The 16,810-nt window shown below is 39.5% G+C and overlaps 1 non-coding gene and 1 pseudogene across 1 annotated transcript; one reads left to right on the forward strand and one right to left on the reverse strand.

Annotated features, from left to right (window-relative positions):
* The first annotated feature begins 6,894 nt into the window (after positions 1-6,894).
* On the forward strand, positions 6,895-15,694 carry LOC148809742 (butyrophilin subfamily 1 member A1-like; annotated as a pseudogene).
* A 531-nt stretch (positions 15,695-16,225) lies between these two features.
* On the reverse strand, positions 16,226-16,390 carry LOC148809743 (U1 spliceosomal RNA). Its single transcript, XR_016087241.1, has one exon. It is a non-coding gene; the product is annotated as a U1 spliceosomal RNA (small nuclear RNA).
* Between the last annotated feature and the right edge of the window lie 420 nt (positions 16,391-16,810).

A 16,810-nucleotide genomic window follows, 5' to 3' on the forward strand; every position in this document is an offset into this window, starting at 1 on the left:
CAATTGCCAGTAATTGGAGAACAGCCTATCAACCAGATGGCCAAACGATTTAATTTTTTAAAAATTAAATTAAAAATAAGATACAATAACGTGTCCCTGCCTAACATCGCATGACTTTAAAATCTGTAAAAAACTGGTTTAGTTAAAAACCACTTTTTATGCGCAAAAAATGGGTGATTTTTCATCTTCGTGATCAGCTTTGAACCTTTGTGTTAGCTGTAAGATTTTTACTTTTTAATTAAATGTTTAAAATACACGAATTTCATAAACGTAACACACGTTTCATAAAGAAATAAAATCACATTCTCTTCTCTTCCTGTTATGTAGGACACATCAGCTGGTCTTTTTTTCCCAGTCAGAGGCTGTGAAAATACTGCGCCCCATCAAAGATGGGGGAGAAGCAGCACAGCCTGAGCTTTCGCAGTGCAAATGGCACCAATCGCGTCTGCATTTATTATTTAGTTTTTAAAATTAAACAATGTAAATCATTATCTTTGTCTTCTAAGTTCCTGAATTAACTTTAAGCATAGCTTTCTCACCATTTAGATTTATTTTTCATACCATCGTTAAACAAAGCAAGAGCCTATTGTACTTCCTAATGGCATCACACCTGGAAAGATTAGATTGTAATCTGTTGTCATAACAATCAGAAATAAAATAGTATGTGATATTTGTGTAGATGAAATGTTTCAAAAATGTATTTTTTAATTAAAAATGATTAAAATGTATAATCTTTCCATGTGTAATGTCGTTAGAAAGTACAATAAGCCCCTGTTTTGTTTAACGATCATTTCAAAAATAAAACAAACTGGTGAGAAAGCTATATTTAATAATAAAATATTTCAAGTTAAAATAAATTATTTACACTCTATTATTAAGTTTTAAAGGCAGGCACACTCAGAGCCATAAACACTGCGCTGCAGAATGGTGTCCTTACGGCGCCCTCCTTTTCTCTGACTGAGCTCAGTGGGTGCACCGTTTTCTCAATCTCCTGCTAATTCATTTCACACCACGGGAAAACAGGAGATTGTGATTGTTCTGTATCTGTGAGAAATTTGTGTTGCGTTTACAATATTAACGTCTTTAAAATGTTTAATTAAAAAGTTTAAAAAATGTACAGCTTGCACAAAGATTCTAAGCTGATCACACAAAAGGAAATTGTTTTTTTTTCGTATTTTTAACTAAACCCGTTTTTATGGGCTTTAAAACCATGCAATGTCTATTTGAGACACACACTTTATTGTTTCCTATTTTTGATTTTCTTTAAAATTAAAAGAATCGGTTGCCCATCGTGCCACACAATATTACAATGTTACACTTTAACGGTTTTGAGAGACTTCAGCATGCTTCAAGTGATGCATAAAAAATTTACCATAATGTCTTCTCGCGTTATCACTTGCACCTGGGATCCGCTTTATTCAAACTAGGATTTCTAAAACTGCAACCAGGTACTAGATATTGTTTAAATTAAAGCTGTGAAATGTTTTTCAAATCACGATCTTTAAAACTGTAGGTTGCAGGCTCTGTCATTTGTTCACAAAATCATCGACATCTGAAACATTGTGTCTCCTAAACAGGTATTTTAGTAAGCGAAGCTTATGAAAACCGAAGAAAAAAATGACTCTGAAAAAGTCAAGAAGTTTGAAATTATTATTATTAAATTCATACTGTTAATAATGACCAGACACATTATTATAGTTTCAGTGGTATTTTTAATTTGTTATTCTCGATTCTAATTACAATATATACAACTTCGTTTTAAGGCTTGAGGCATCTGTTAAACTGCCCAACTGAATAAAGTGTTTTGAATCAAATTGGTTGAACAGTTGACAGTATTCCCGTTTGATAATTCACGTTTTTATGTCATTATTAATATAAATTAACATTGAATTTGTTATGATAAATATATATATATAAAAACATGTTAATATAGTGTACATTATACTTACTATTTTATTAAGTATAATAAAGTAAGTAAACTAAGTATTTGTTAGAAGAAACACTTGTGCTGTAAGCAGGTATTGAACTTAGATTGTCAAGGGCTGCTCGAAAACACAGCTGAGACGAACAGTTTTAAAATGTTTTGAAAGTAAACATGCGCGATTGAGTCAAATTAAAAATAAACCATGTTTGCAAAGAATGTGGATTACAGTAAATTAATATCAGTTTTTTTACTGCGATAACGAGCACAAGTATTCATAGAAAAGGTTAATCACTTAACTCAGTTAACTTTGAATGTGTTGTGATATTTAGAAATACCATCAAATTCAATATATTGTCAATAATATTTACTATTTTAGTTTTTCAAAGAAATGTTTATCTGTTAAAAGAAAACTCATGGCAAGAGCTGGGTTCAATCCCCCAGCATACAAGTCAGATGCCTAAGCCATTATACCAACACACTGCTTGACAGTTCAAGTTATAACTGAACAGGGCAGGCCAAAGGTTTCCAAGTAATCGTGGGTGAATAGTCAAATTGATGCAGATGTTTACAAAGAAAGCCTACTACTGTAATATTTTGAGCTATATGAATATAATTATATCGTTATTAATTTATTTAGATACACGGTTCCATATTATATTCCCTATTAATCAAATTATAAAAAGTATGCGTTTTTTTACTGTGATATCGAGCCCAATTAAATATGAATAAATATTAATGAAGTTAATACTTATACTTTTACTTAGTATATACTTTTATATACTTTTTATGAAGTTCTGTATATAAACTTAATACAGTCAGAAGTACGTAAAACCTTTTCCAAAATAACCACAGTATGTAACTGAATGAAAGACTGATGCTTAAAATGTTTATGAAGAAAGTGGAATACTGGTGTGTATTTTTTATTTAAATTACCAAAACCAGACATATACATTTTACATAATATGTTTATGTTCCTAAATTAATATCATTTATGACCTTCAGACGCGTTATACTCCTCTTCTTTTTATGCTCAGCTACTAAAATTTCCCTTTAGTTGTAAAATGTCCATATTAATATTCAATATTAAGCTGATTTAAACATGCACAGTAAAGAGATCAAATGAAGCAATCGTTTCACTAACAACCAATTCATCATGAGTGCTGCCTGTCGGTCATTTTGGCCAGCCAATCACTTACTGCGGTACAACTCGGAGAACTGTAGAAAATTTCCACAGTACGGGGTTGTACTGTGCATTTTCAATGGCTGTATCTGTATATATAAAAATGATAAAAGCCAACCACTTTTATCATCATATTCTCGCTGAGAGGAAGGAATCAGTGTAAATATATCAATACAAGTGATAATAAGAGCAGCTTTATGATAACCCTAAGAAAATACTACTATATTGGTAGTTGGGGGAATGTATATTACATATATCTAGAATATAAAACTAAGGAAAAGGAAATGTATCACTCAAAAGGAAAAAACGAGAAAATCATTAGTTGATGAACTATTAGAATACTATATATTTAATATTTCTGAGTACGTGATTATGTAAAGTTAAAAACTACGTATTATGTTGAAAAAACTGCAAAAACAAAATAATATGCAAACAATGCATGGGATAGTGAAAAAATAAAACTTTTCTGACATTTGGAATAGAAATTATACAACAACTTTATATTGTAAAGTGAAGAGACAGGTGAGTTTATAAAGAGCAACATGAAAGTGAAGCTCCCAGAGTTAAAATTGCAGCAACTTAAACCCTTAATCAAACTAGGAGAAGCCTAGACAAAGAAGAACCAAAACATTGAAATGAGACTTTTGCAATGGTCTAACACAACATAAGAATACACTTAGATTAAATCTTTACTATTTTACAGGAGAACCTAATAGGGAAAGTTATAAAAGTGTGTACAGTATGTGTCAGAAACCTAGAGAGAATTCACGTGCAGTATCATTTTGCTTAAAGTTGAACTGAGCACAAACAATACAGTTGCATTGTATACTTGTATGTGCAATACACTATTTCAAGTCTAAACTATAGGACAACTCACTCTGCTGTGACTCCTTGCATCTCTACGCTATAACTTCCATCGAAGAGAGATTTTATCACCAGCATGCAATTGATTCTTCCGACATTTTGTTTAATACTGTAATGTGGATGTAAGAACTCATGAAGTATTACCAGGATCTACATTTAGCACTGCTGATATTGATGGAGTTGAAATGCATGATGTATTTATTGACAGCTATATCTGAGCCGATAATGATTAAAATACCTCCTGTAAAGTGTTAGGATTCATAGCAAGGCATATTTCTCCCCCCTAAACGTTGCTATTGCATTGCACATTATATGAGCCTTACCAGTTTCAGTAGCTCCTGGTGTGTGCAGTTTTTAAAAACCTAAAGTAATAAGAAAATTACTTGTACACAGCAGTGTGTCTGTGGAGATTACCTAGGAAACGCTGAAGCTCTCTGTACACAAGCAATCCAACATAAATGAAAAATGCCTGCAGTCTGCCACTTATGCGTTTCCTTTACTACAGAGTAAATTCATAGGAATGAAGAGAAATGGAAAGAAAAAATATCACTTTAAAGTTTCCAGTTACTTGGCACGAATGAATCAGCTATTTCTATATCCAGTCACACAGGAGACGGGTTGATTCGCCGATGGGGATGTGTCGTTTCTCTACCTTCTTACTAGACTGTCGTTCAATTCTGTCTTCTTTGAAAGCTTTTTACATCTTTTAAGTGCTCTCGCTTAAACCACGCATAGAAAACCATCACTGCTGATGATTTTCATGGGCCGATGCACACTTGTTCTGGAGAACTCTAGTGATAAAGCCCTGCCTGTGAATATTGTACGAGAATTAAAAAGGGTGAAACAACAGCCCCAACCACAGGAATGGTAACAGGAAGGACTGTGTTCTTATTTAATATGTCCTTTTGAGACATGCCTTGTAAACGCACTCAGGCGTGAGAACATCGACAAATAATTTATAATGGAGCTGTGAAAACAAAGATTTTCCTATACCAGCCAATAGTAAAAAAGGTACTGTATGTGTGAAATTGATTTTTATAATAAAAATGTAAAGTTAAATTGTTTTCTGATTACTTGTTTCTGAAATTTGCATTACATTAGGTATATATTATGTTATACTTTTTATGTTCATCCACCAAAATTTCCCTTAAGTTGTAAATTCCACATTAATATTCCATATGAAGTGGATTTAAACATGCACAGTAGAGATACAAATTAAATGACGAAATCGTTTCTCTAACATCTAATGCAGCACAAGTGCCACTTATTGATCATCTTTGGCCAGCGAAATGCATACCGCAACACACCACACGACCTTTACTGTATTAGGAAGAAATACTGCACGTTTTGAGTGCCTGCATCTGGAGTCAGGGGTCTTTTGTCTGAGATTTGAAAGTCTTTTTTTTGTGATGGCTTGTCTTGGACTCTTAAAAAGGACAAAGTGAGTAATCCTGCAGTTTGGTGTTTGTATTAAAGATTTCTTTTTATTGTATTTTTCTTCTTAAAAGAGGGAGCTTGCTTGTGTTTTTGGATGCTTTTGTTGTAAAAGACTTAAGGACAAAATCCTGGCTTTTCTCCAGAAGTACAGCCTTGAGATTCCAGTTGGTTGTGACCAGACAACCTCTGAAAATGTCACACTGAACACCATTGAATCTCAGCTGCAGGAGATTCGCGAGGGACTTACTGTATCCAGACTGATTAACTTCTCAGAGGTGTTGACAAGAAAGTGGGTTTCCATCACAGCACAGGATTACTACTTTACACAAACAGTGGTGGGAGTGTGAAACAGGTTCCACAACATTTTAGAGTAACATGAGATGAGATAGATTAATTAGTTTCTTATAATAATCAGACACACAGGGTGTTGTCAATCTCACACAGAGATCAGGGGTTTGTTAAAACAGCTGGATGGGCCAGCTGGCCTCCTCTTGTCTGTCACCATCATGGTCTGATCTTCTCATGCTGTGTGAGTGAGTTAGTATTTTATTGTTTTAATTATTGGGAACACAAACCACTGGATTGACTTCACATTAATCTCTGTACATGAGCAGCTACTGACATCTTAAAAAATCATAAAAAAACTTCTCTCTGTCAGCAGGAGTCCAAAATGACACCAAAAGTCACCTCCCCTACAACACCACCTCCTTCTTTTAAACAACAACCACCAAAGAAATCACAGCTGTTTCTAAACCACTCCCCCTAATAATCTTAATCACACCCCTAACAACGACACCCCCTAGCACTCACAGCCCCGCAGCTCTGTGCAGATCCAGGAAGTGAAACTCAGAGATTAGTTTCGTTTCACTTGAAACAGCCTCACTGCAGCTCTGTCTCTACTGCTCCTCTCTGTGCAGTTTTTACTTGTCAGAAAAATGGCAGAAGGCAATATTTCAGTTTCTCAGGACCAGTTCAGTTGCTCAGTGTGTCTGGATTTGCTGAAGGATCCAGTGACTCTGCTCTGTGGACACAGTTACTGTACGGGCTGTATTAATAACTGCTGGGATCAGGAAGATCAGACTGGGATCTACAGCTGCCCCCAGTGCAGACAGACCTTCACCCCAAGACCTGATCTTCACAGAAACACCATCCTGGCTGAAGTGGTAGAGAAACTGAAGGAGAAAGAACTCAGTGGTCCTCCTCCTGCTCACAGTCCTGCTGGCCCTGGAGATGTGCTGTGTGATGTCTGCACTGGGAGAAAGAGGGGAGCTGTGAAATCCTGTCTGGTGTGTCTGGCCTCTTACTGTCAGACTCACCTATAGCCTCACTATGAAGCTGTTCCATTGAAGAGACACAAGCTGGCTGATGCCACAGGGCAACCGCAGGAGAAGATCTGCTGCACTCATCACAAACTGCTGGAGTTCTATTGCCGTACTGACCAGAAGTGTGTTTGTTATCTTTGTGTAATGGATGAACACAGAGGCCATGATACCGTCTCAGCTGCAGCAGGAAGGACAGAGAAACAGGTGAGGAATTTCAGTCTGTATTGAGTGTCTAGTACAAGATGTAAAATGGATATTTAGGATAACTGATCTCCTGGCTGTATTTGAGCTCAAACACAAAGCAGAAACAGTGATACATAAACTGATACACACTCTGACACACACACTGGTTCACACTCTGATACTTGCTGATACATGTCTGAATTCAGAAAGTCAAGCTTGCAGACAGTCACTCTGTGTGCATCACAGTCACACTGTGTAAGAAACACACAGATGGACAGAGACAAAAAATCCACTGGGGGTCATTTTTTAAGAAAATGCACTTTATTACAACAATGTGTACAGCACACTTCTTACAAAAAATACAATTATAACAACAACACTTCAACAGAATTTAAATCGTCTCTAAGAGAGTGATTGTTCATTATCAATCTTTCCATTTTGCAAGTGGTCGGTGAGGCTGGTTCACACAATAAGAGCCCCTCCAAGCCTCCTGGGTGTTACCACTGGCTGCAGTCCTGGCTCTGAAACTGTGATTGTCCATTTCTCAACAGGAGCACTAAGGAACAGGTTTTCTGGGTTTTCTTCAGCCCCTGTACAAAGCTCTCTGTCCTGTCCAGTGCACTTTTACCGTGGAGAAACCCCACCAGGCTACCTAGTTAAATAGCTTCATCCTACATGGCTCCGTTATGCTTCGTGAGCTGGAGGTTCCAGCTGACGGATCGCTGATCCACCCCACACGTCTTGTTGCTATTGATGATGTGGGGCAGGATGGTCCTCAGTCTGCTGGCCAGTAGCTTGGACAGGATCATTGACACCTCTCACTGTCTAGCTGATGTCCAGAGATCAGGCAGTGTGACCAGTGAGCAGGACATCTCTGTATCTTAGTCAGTGATACTGGTCACTGTGGGTACAGGTCACTCAGTCAGTGATACTGGTCACTGTGGGTACAGGTCACTCAGACAATGTTACTGGTCACTGTTGGGACAGGTCACTCATGCTGTGAGAGATCACACAATAATGAGAAGCATATGACTGAGCATTGATCAGTTCTCAGTATCACTGCTGGTTCTTTATGAAATCACTGCTCACTGCTGTGGACAGACTGTGTTTCTTATCTTTCTCAATGGCTCAAGCACCGGACTCCAGGGTGTCACGTGATGTGTCTGTGTGTCTTATTGCCTTGTGCTGCTCAGTCTTATTGAGTGAGACTCCAGTCTTACAGCCACTGCTGCTCACCCTCACTGACTCTGATCCACACTGCAGTGGAGACTGGGGATCATGAAATGAACTGACTGCAGACTGTAGTATAAACTCTGGTATAATAACAGGTATTAAGCAATAACAGTCTTTAGTACAATAAAGATCTACTCTTTCTCTCTGCAGATCCTGTGAAGCGAGCTCCTATCCCTAAATCACGTATATACACTGTGTGAAACTCTGCTGACTGACAGTACTGACTTTACTGACGTGTTATTACCAGTGAGCAACTGTGATTAACAGTGTCTGTATCTCTGTGTTACAGTGTGTGACTGTGATTAACAGTGTCTGTATCTCTGTGTTCCAGTGTGTGTCTGTGATTAACAGTGTCTGTATCTCTGTGTTCCAGTGTGTGACTGTGATTAACAGTGTCTGTGTCTCTGTGTTCCAGTGTGTGACTGTGATTAACAGTGTCTGCATCTCTGTGTTCCAGTGTGTGACTGTGATTAACAGTGTCTGTGTCTCTGTGTTCCAGTGTGTGACTGTGATTAACTGCAGGTTCACATCATATTCCTGTGGAAAACCTCATCTCCTTTCACAGTGATCATGTCATTCAGCCAGTGGAGTCATGTCTGTGCTGGACTGATTAAGCTATAAAATCACCCAACCTAAATCAAAACCTTTTTACTATGAAAAGCTCACAGTCTGTAGGAGACTACATGTCATGGGTACAAATCATGAGTCCTACACAATGAAGCATTTTAATAAACAGAGATTACAAAATCTGTTCTTACAATAATAACACAACTGATGGTAAGAACACTATTTCACTGCTGACCTCGTAATCTTGCATAATAACAATAATATCATGTGTCCCAATCACTGTACTTGGGCATGCAGGGTGAGTGCCCCCTACTGGCCCCATTAACACCTCTTCCATCAGCAGCCTCAGCATTCCCAGGAGTCTCCCCTCTAGGTACTGGCCAGGCTCACACTGCTCCATTAGAGATACTAGACATAAATCCAGGGAACAGCACAGCCTGATAACCCATGCACTGTCACACTATAAACTATATCTTCACATGACCTTTGCCCTGCTCACCTGTCTGGGGTATAACCCCAGTATTGTCTGTGCTGGACACAGTGTCCACCAGGACACTACAGCTCAGTACTGACCCTCTCTTTTCTTCTGTACAGGTGAAGGCAGCCCCATCCCTGACCTGCATAAGTCCACTGTGTGTAAAATCACAGCTCTTGCTGGGCTCCAGCTCTCACCCTGCCAGTGTGCTGGGGAAGAGTGTGTGTGGAGGACAGAGGGGTATTTAAACTGGGGCCAGGGAGCTCCAAAAAGGGCGATTCTGTTGGATCAGGAAAGACCTGGACAACACTAACAGTGTATCATTAAAATAACACATCACAGTAGTCCATTCTTAAAAACTTCTATATTACTAATGTTTTTCTTTCAATTCTTAGAACATGATCAATAAAAAGGACGTTTCACACTGGTTTCAGTGTGAATGAAGCTGAGCTCCTGATTTTTAATACTGATACTGTATGTCTGAAGTTCTCTTGTAATTTTAACTTTTAGTCTCTTGAAAGAAACCAGTTCAAGAGAGCATTACTGGTCTCTAGTGAATTTCATTACCTCTGACCCCTGAATTTTGGTACTATGAGATTCATAATGAAAACTGTAGTGACATCTTTGTCTCAATATGGAGGCCAGTTTGTGTCTGTGATTAACAATGTCTGTATCTCTGTGTTCCAGTGTGTGGCTTTGATTAACAGTGTCAGTATCTCTGTGTCCCAGTGTGTGTCTGTGATTAACAGTGTCTGTGTCTCTGTGTCCCAGTGTGTGTCTGAGATTAACAGTCTCTGTATCTCTGTGTTTCAGAATGGCAATGGTTGTGTAGTGCTGCAGGTAGGTCTGTCTCTTCTTGAAGACAGAGGCGTTGTTTTAAGCCCTAGTGTCTGGGGTTATTGAGGTCTTGAGTCCAGAAGGTCTCTTTAGTGTGATATGGTCTGTAAACAGAAGGAGATGTATTTCAATCTCATGTTTCTGTAACATCCTACATGTGGGCTGTGAAGATCAATCAAAGTTTCATTGTGGGAATTTCTATCTCCGTCCTGTGTTTCAATCTAATGGTCAGCATGAGTCTCTCCTGGACTGGCAGTATAGAAAACTCATTTTCCCTGAAGGCTACGTGCTCTGGTCTCTGCTCACTCCTGAATGAGGGTCTACAGACTGAATGTGGCAGAACCAGTGACTGGAAAAACTGTGGAATATCAGGAGAATTCAGGAGCAGAGCCAGTCTCATAATAACAAGCTATTCAAATCCTAAGGAGAAACACTGTTAAAGGTTGTGGAAAAAAGGATGGTATAATGACAGTATTCTTCCCCTGCAGTTTCAAAGACACACAGCCTCTTGTGAGAGGCAGCAGTGGGACTCTGGTACAGGGGCTCCTCTGGGGTCTGTAGGCCTCTCTCTTGTCTGAGAAATGGCTGCTTCTCTTCACATGTCAACCAGGCTGATGGGTCAACAAGAAGAAACATATAAGAGTTTATATTTATAAAATCACCTTTTCTTCGTCTGTTTCCCTCTTTCCTCTGACTGTGTTATTAGGATGTTCATACAAACACAGTACAGGCAGGATGGGCTTCTATGCAGAGTACGTTCAGGCTGAAGGAATAATAAACATTATCAGGCAGATAAACTTTATTGCTAAACAGCTCATGTTGTTGCTTTTTGTGTTTAAAATCATGATACAGTCAGGATGTTGAACCTCTTTAACCCCCAGCTCCTCAAAGGTCATTTCCACCTGGAGTGTTTGTGGCCTGAACATCTTGCAATATCTTGGACAGTATAGCAAGTCCAGGCCTGGTTCAGGGTCTGAATTCAAGGGACCATCTGGACATCAAGTCTGAAACATCAGATTTATATATATCTTACTCAGTACACACTCTAGGAAGAAATATCCGCCACCCCAAAAAAACACATTTCATTTCTTCAAAAATGATTATTCAAATTATAGCACATGTAGATACCTATTGTTCCAGGCCATGCCCAATATATGTCTACTATTTATACTGGATAGGCTCTTTTTTACAGCCTTTCTATTCTCCAGGAGTAAAAAAATAAGAACTGAGAAGAATCTCTTTGATCTTCACTGGACTGACCAGCAGACAATAGAAGGAGAGTATTTATTAAATTTTAAGAGTTTATATTTAAGTATTAAATATCAGGAGAGTATTAAGTCAGTGTTCATTGGTCATGCGAATAAAGCTTCTTGAATTGAATTGATCAAAACCCCCATTCACAATGAACATGTATAAGCCCCGCCCCCCGTCTCTCAGTGGTCAGAGCTCTCTGATTGACAGCTGGTGTCTCCAATCAGAGAGGCGGACAGCTGAGCACGAACAGTCTGAAGTCAGTATGAGCGCCTCTGTTTCTTTTTTTTTAGCAAAAGTTTTTTTTTTTATTAAACGAATAGAATTTACAAATACAACTACAACCAGAGGATCAGAAACAGGTACAAGAGAAAAAAAAACACAACAGAAAAAAACATTTAACCACCAGAGGTAATGAAGGAAATTATGTGATCAAATTGTATTTTTTACATATATCATGTTTTCCTTGCTTTATTATTTCTCAATTATTTATAGAATTTAAATAGTGTTTCAACATGCATGCGTTTCCTGTATAAAATAAAAATCAGCACTCACTTTTTTACAAAACAAAAAAAAACACTTTTCTTTTCACAACACTTCGAGTACCTCTGGCATTCATGGAAAAGACATACACAAAAGCAGATAATTAACTCTAAGATTGTCTAAATTATTGAGTTTTTCAAGAACCAGAACTATAACAGTCCTTAATACATAACTACAACATTCCAAACTAACACTAAATAAACATTAGTATATACTGCTATAACAAATAAAACCAAACATAATCATTAACTGAGCAGTCACTGGGAGCAATTCTCCTTCCCTCCACAGAGGCCCTCGCTCCCACATAGTAGGCTCTCCTCCCCTCTCTTCTGGCAGCTTCAACCTGGGGCCACAGCTGGTTCCTGGTGCTCCTGTCTGCGGCAGACAGGTCCTCTGCAAATCTCAGTTTGTTCTCATTCAAATACTCATTCCCCCTCGCCACTCGCCACAGCATATCCCTCGCCGTCCTCTTGGTGAACTGTACCATAATCGTTCTAGAGCACACTTGCCCAGACATGTTAGCTCTCCCGAGCCTGTGAACAGTGTTGATGGCCGATATCACGCCCTCCTGGTCCGGCAGGGTCCTTTTACAGATACTCTTCACTGTTGCAACAATGTCCTCATCGCGTTCCTCCTTAACTCCAAATAATTTTAAATTCCATCATCGACAGTATCTTTCTGCATCATTAATTTTCAATTCAAGTTCTTTAATATGTTTTTCTTGTTCAGTATTCACTTGTTTAAGATCTTTTACTTCACTCTTTAAGTCCTCAACCTCTTTATACACACAGTTCATGGACTTTTTAAGACCTTCAATTCCAACTGTATTAAATCGAATCATTTCCTGCAGCTCACCCATGCTCTGTGCCATCATGTTGAAGATGTTGGTCTGGAGCTCCTCCAGCGTCAGCTCGCCCCTTCCTCTCTTGGCCTCTGGGGTTTTCACAGGTGTGCCGGGCAGAGACTCCAGCTCTTCCTCCGGCAGCTGAGTCTCACTCGCGTTCAAGTGCATCTCCAGCACTCCTTCCACGTCCCCTCCAGCTGCTTCACTTTTCTCTTTAGCCGCCATTGATTTTCTTGTAGAGCTATATAATATGACTGAGGTATCTTAGACTTCTCCTTCGAAGACCCAGCACTCTCTTTTCTGTTCCCAGTGCTATTCATATCAAAATTCTTAAACCTAAAAAAAACCTTTTTTTTTCAATTATAACCGAAGTTTAAACAACTAGTGTTAAGTCCTTATTTTTCTGTAGTCAAAAAAAGCAAAAAAATAACATTCAGGTCATGAAAAACTCAAAAAAACTCCTCACCCTCTAAACTTTACCTCCCACCTGAATGCCATCTTGAATGCTGCACCTCTGTTTCTCTCTGGGTTTCTGGATGTGTTATTTCTGGTTTAAATTGAATAGTTTGGATATTTCTTCGCATTTTCAAAGTAAGTGTGAAGGTTTTCTTATATTTTAGCAAGATTTTGCTTTTGTAATTATATTGTTTTTGTGTAAAAACGGGCATTATACAGTCTTTGAATTCAGCACTGTTTTATTCTGCGTCATCAGGAAAATGGTATTAGAGAAGATGAACGAGCTGCTAAACTGGGATTTGAAATAAACCGTTTTAACAGACAGGTTGTCCAGTTTCTTACAGTATACAGGTCGTTGTGGTGGGTTTTGAAGTTTTTGAAAGCGAGTGGTCGGGCTGTAGTTTGTCTTGCAGGCCGGTCGGTCCTGTGTTTATTAATAATGTCGTTTAAAAAAATAAAGTTTAATCGCTGTGAAAACAAATGTTTAATGTTTGTATTTAGAGGATATTGGGGATCACTTGCATGTGTAATACTCAGTGAAACAATGACAGAATATGTTGTTTCTCTGGAAGGGAAGAGAAGTAATTAGTAATTAACTTGTTTTTCTCTCTTGGTGTGTTTGGGGGACAAAGACATTTCACAGTATAATGGAGTTGAGTTGGAATGTAATTGGCAGGAGCCTGTTGTGATGTTTGCTGTTTTATTCCCCAGCTGCTGTGACTCTGGACCCTGATACAGTTCACTGTGAGCTCAGCCTGTCTGAGGATGGGAAGAGAATGAGACTGGGACAGAGGAAGAGGCTCTCTGACAATCCTCACAGATTTGATTACTGGTCCTGTGAGCAGGGAGGCCTTCACCTCAGGGAGACACTACTGGGAGGTGGAGATGAATGACTGGTGGACAATAGGAGTGACCAGAGAGTCTGCAGAGAGGCAAGGGGGGTTCAGCTTCTCTCCCCAGCAGGGCTACTGGTGTCTGAGCTCTTACCTCTCTGTTTTATCTGCTCTCACTGACCCTGTGACCCATCTCCCCCGCAGTCTGCTGCCCAGGAAGCTGGGGGTGTGTGTGGATATTGAGGAGAGGAAGGTCTCCTTTTACACAGTGGAGTCCAGAGCTCATCTATACACTTTCACTGACATGGTCTTCACTCAGGGGGAGAAGATCTATCCTGTCTTCAGGACTGTGGATCGTAATAAAGAGCTTGAGCTGCTGCCTGCTGTCAGTGTGGAGATTAAACCCGTCACTGACTCATGAACACAGGCTGACTCTCTCCCAGCTCTCTGTCCCACTGCTCATACTGGGAGTCGGGTTTAACGGCGGGTAGTGAGATGATGTCAAAAATCTAATAGTAATTTAAGATGATGTCGATGTTGTGTCGTGTTTAAACATGTTATATTACAGTTAAAGATTTAAACAGGAAAATAACATGTACGAGAGAGGGAGATATTCCTTGCTACCAGCCTGCTGTACTCCTGACTTGTAAATATCTCTGGAAACCCTCTCGTGTTTTTTTTTCAAATTTTGAGAAAATAAACTGAAATGAATTAAAAATGAAATCCCGTGTGAGTCTCTCCTGCATGTTCCGGTGACTGTAAAGCTGCCTGAACTGGGAGGGACCCGCTGACGTCATCAGCCAGGCGGAATAGGCACTGTGATGCCATCAGAAAGTGGCTTATGGCAGTTGTAGTTTGTTTAGTTCCTAATAAATTGATATAATCGCCCAGTGAAAGCTCTGTTTACCTTCATATGAAAGCCCAAAACACTAAACTGAACCCAAGATTTTACATCTGTTTGATGGCAGCGGCAAGTTTTTTTCTTCACGGACAGAAACTTGGGCTACTTGTCAGTCTTGTCTTCTGTCCTGGGCTATGGGCTATTTAATTATTTACTTTTTTCGATAGCCTGAAATTTCATTCAGATCTGTCCATGTAATGTCATACATTTTACTGCCCTTGTGTGTGTTTAACCCTTGTCGAATGGGTTGTAAATGTCTCTTCCCTTAATACTGGCTGACACTGAAAAAAGGCTACAGGAGCTCCGTAAATGAAGATTTGTGTGTGCGCTACCCAACACACTTAGTTGCAGCAGTGTGGGTGTTTAAATGCTATTGGCTCATGAACAACATCCCCCTATCCCAGTGCATTGCCTGTCTAATAGTGCAACATTCAATAAAACCAATAGAGAAAGAGAATCACGATGCAAAGCTGTGTCAATCTTCTGTGTAAAATATCGGTTTGTAAAAATTTGCTCTGAATCTGGACTGTAATTAACACTGTAAACATCCCGTTTGTATAAAAACAGGTGAGTGTAAATCTGCTTTGTTATTGTCAAGCTGTGTAAGAAGACAAAAAACATATTGTAACGCCCTCGCCTGGTGGTGAGGAGGAAGCACCTCTAGGCGCTCGTAGTACAGCTGGGCATGCTGGGAGTGGTAGCCGGGTTGAGTCTGAGGGTCAGCACGATGACCAGTGGCTGACCCTACCCGTGTAAATAATGTCCTATTAGGTCTAGTTCCCTGTGTAGTCTTGTAAAAGTATAGCGTGTTGTTAGGTAATTACCACCCTAAAGATGTGTACGTGTTCCGTCAGTCTCCTCATGTGCGTGTATATCCTGTGTTTGGTTTTGTGTGGTTGTTAACGAATAAAGCTAGCGCTTGGTTTGTTAATCGCGTCTCCACTGGTCTTTTGTTCAGAAAAGAACCTATAAATGCTACAATATATTCATTTATTACTGGTTTCTTTCATTGAGCACGGATACAATAGAGGTACAGCCATTCACTGTTTGACATGTCTGCACTGGTACAGAACCTAGCAATCAGAAAACGGATGAAACTGTCTTGAGAATTAGCATACAGTACCGAGGCCCCCATGACCAAATAAAGGCTAACCTCGATAATCAGCCTAAATAATGCAGACTACAGCAAAACGACTGACTTTGAAAAGGGAATGGCTGTCCGGAAGGAATAGTGTAACCAGCTTGATATGCTTCTCCAGACCTCTAACTAAAAGAAACCAAGAACCAGCAGTGGCATCGACTCCTTTCGAACTGGGATCCTATCGCAGCTCGTGGTGTCGTAACTCTTCCGTATCTAAAATTGGACCAAGCACATCAGGGGAGAGCGCGAACGCAGTCCCCCACTACCAGAAATTATGCAGTCGAGATTCCCACATTTGGGGAATTCGCAGGGGTCAGCACAGCCGGAGTGCAATGGCCGAGCCTCGCCCTGGGTGAATCGATTTTTTAAGAACTTTATTTTCTTTTCACAAAAAAATACAGGACATCACAAATTAGAAAGCTTTACATTTATATACATACTTAAAACAGTATATATGATCACATCTCATTACATTTTGACACGGTACCAGTTACAAAGCAACAATTTCTTTTTTTCTGGTGCAAATCACATGCTTTACTTAAACATGATAATGTTTCTCACAGTTTCTTGAGATATTGACCTATGCCCTCTATTTCCCACAGATTTTCTGCTTCCTCCCTCCCTTCTCTCCACAGATCTCTGAGGTAATAGTTCTCTCGGGTGATGAACAGGGCCAGGCTACCTGCTGCCTTGACTGGGACCTCGATGCCTTTGAACAGCCCCATGTTCCTCACTCTCCACAGGGCGTCTTTCCCACTGTTCACCACGGCCCAGATCCTGTCAAACACGTCAGGAGGAAGTTTGACAGCAGAGATGTCG

This window comes from Atractosteus spatula, unplaced genomic scaffold (genome assembly GCF_055471065.1).
Source record: "Atractosteus spatula isolate fAtrSpa1 unplaced genomic scaffold, fAtrSpa1.hap1 Scaffold_116, whole genome shotgun sequence".
Taxonomy (NCBI): Eukaryota; Metazoa; Chordata; class Actinopteri; order Semionotiformes; family Lepisosteidae; genus Atractosteus; species Atractosteus spatula.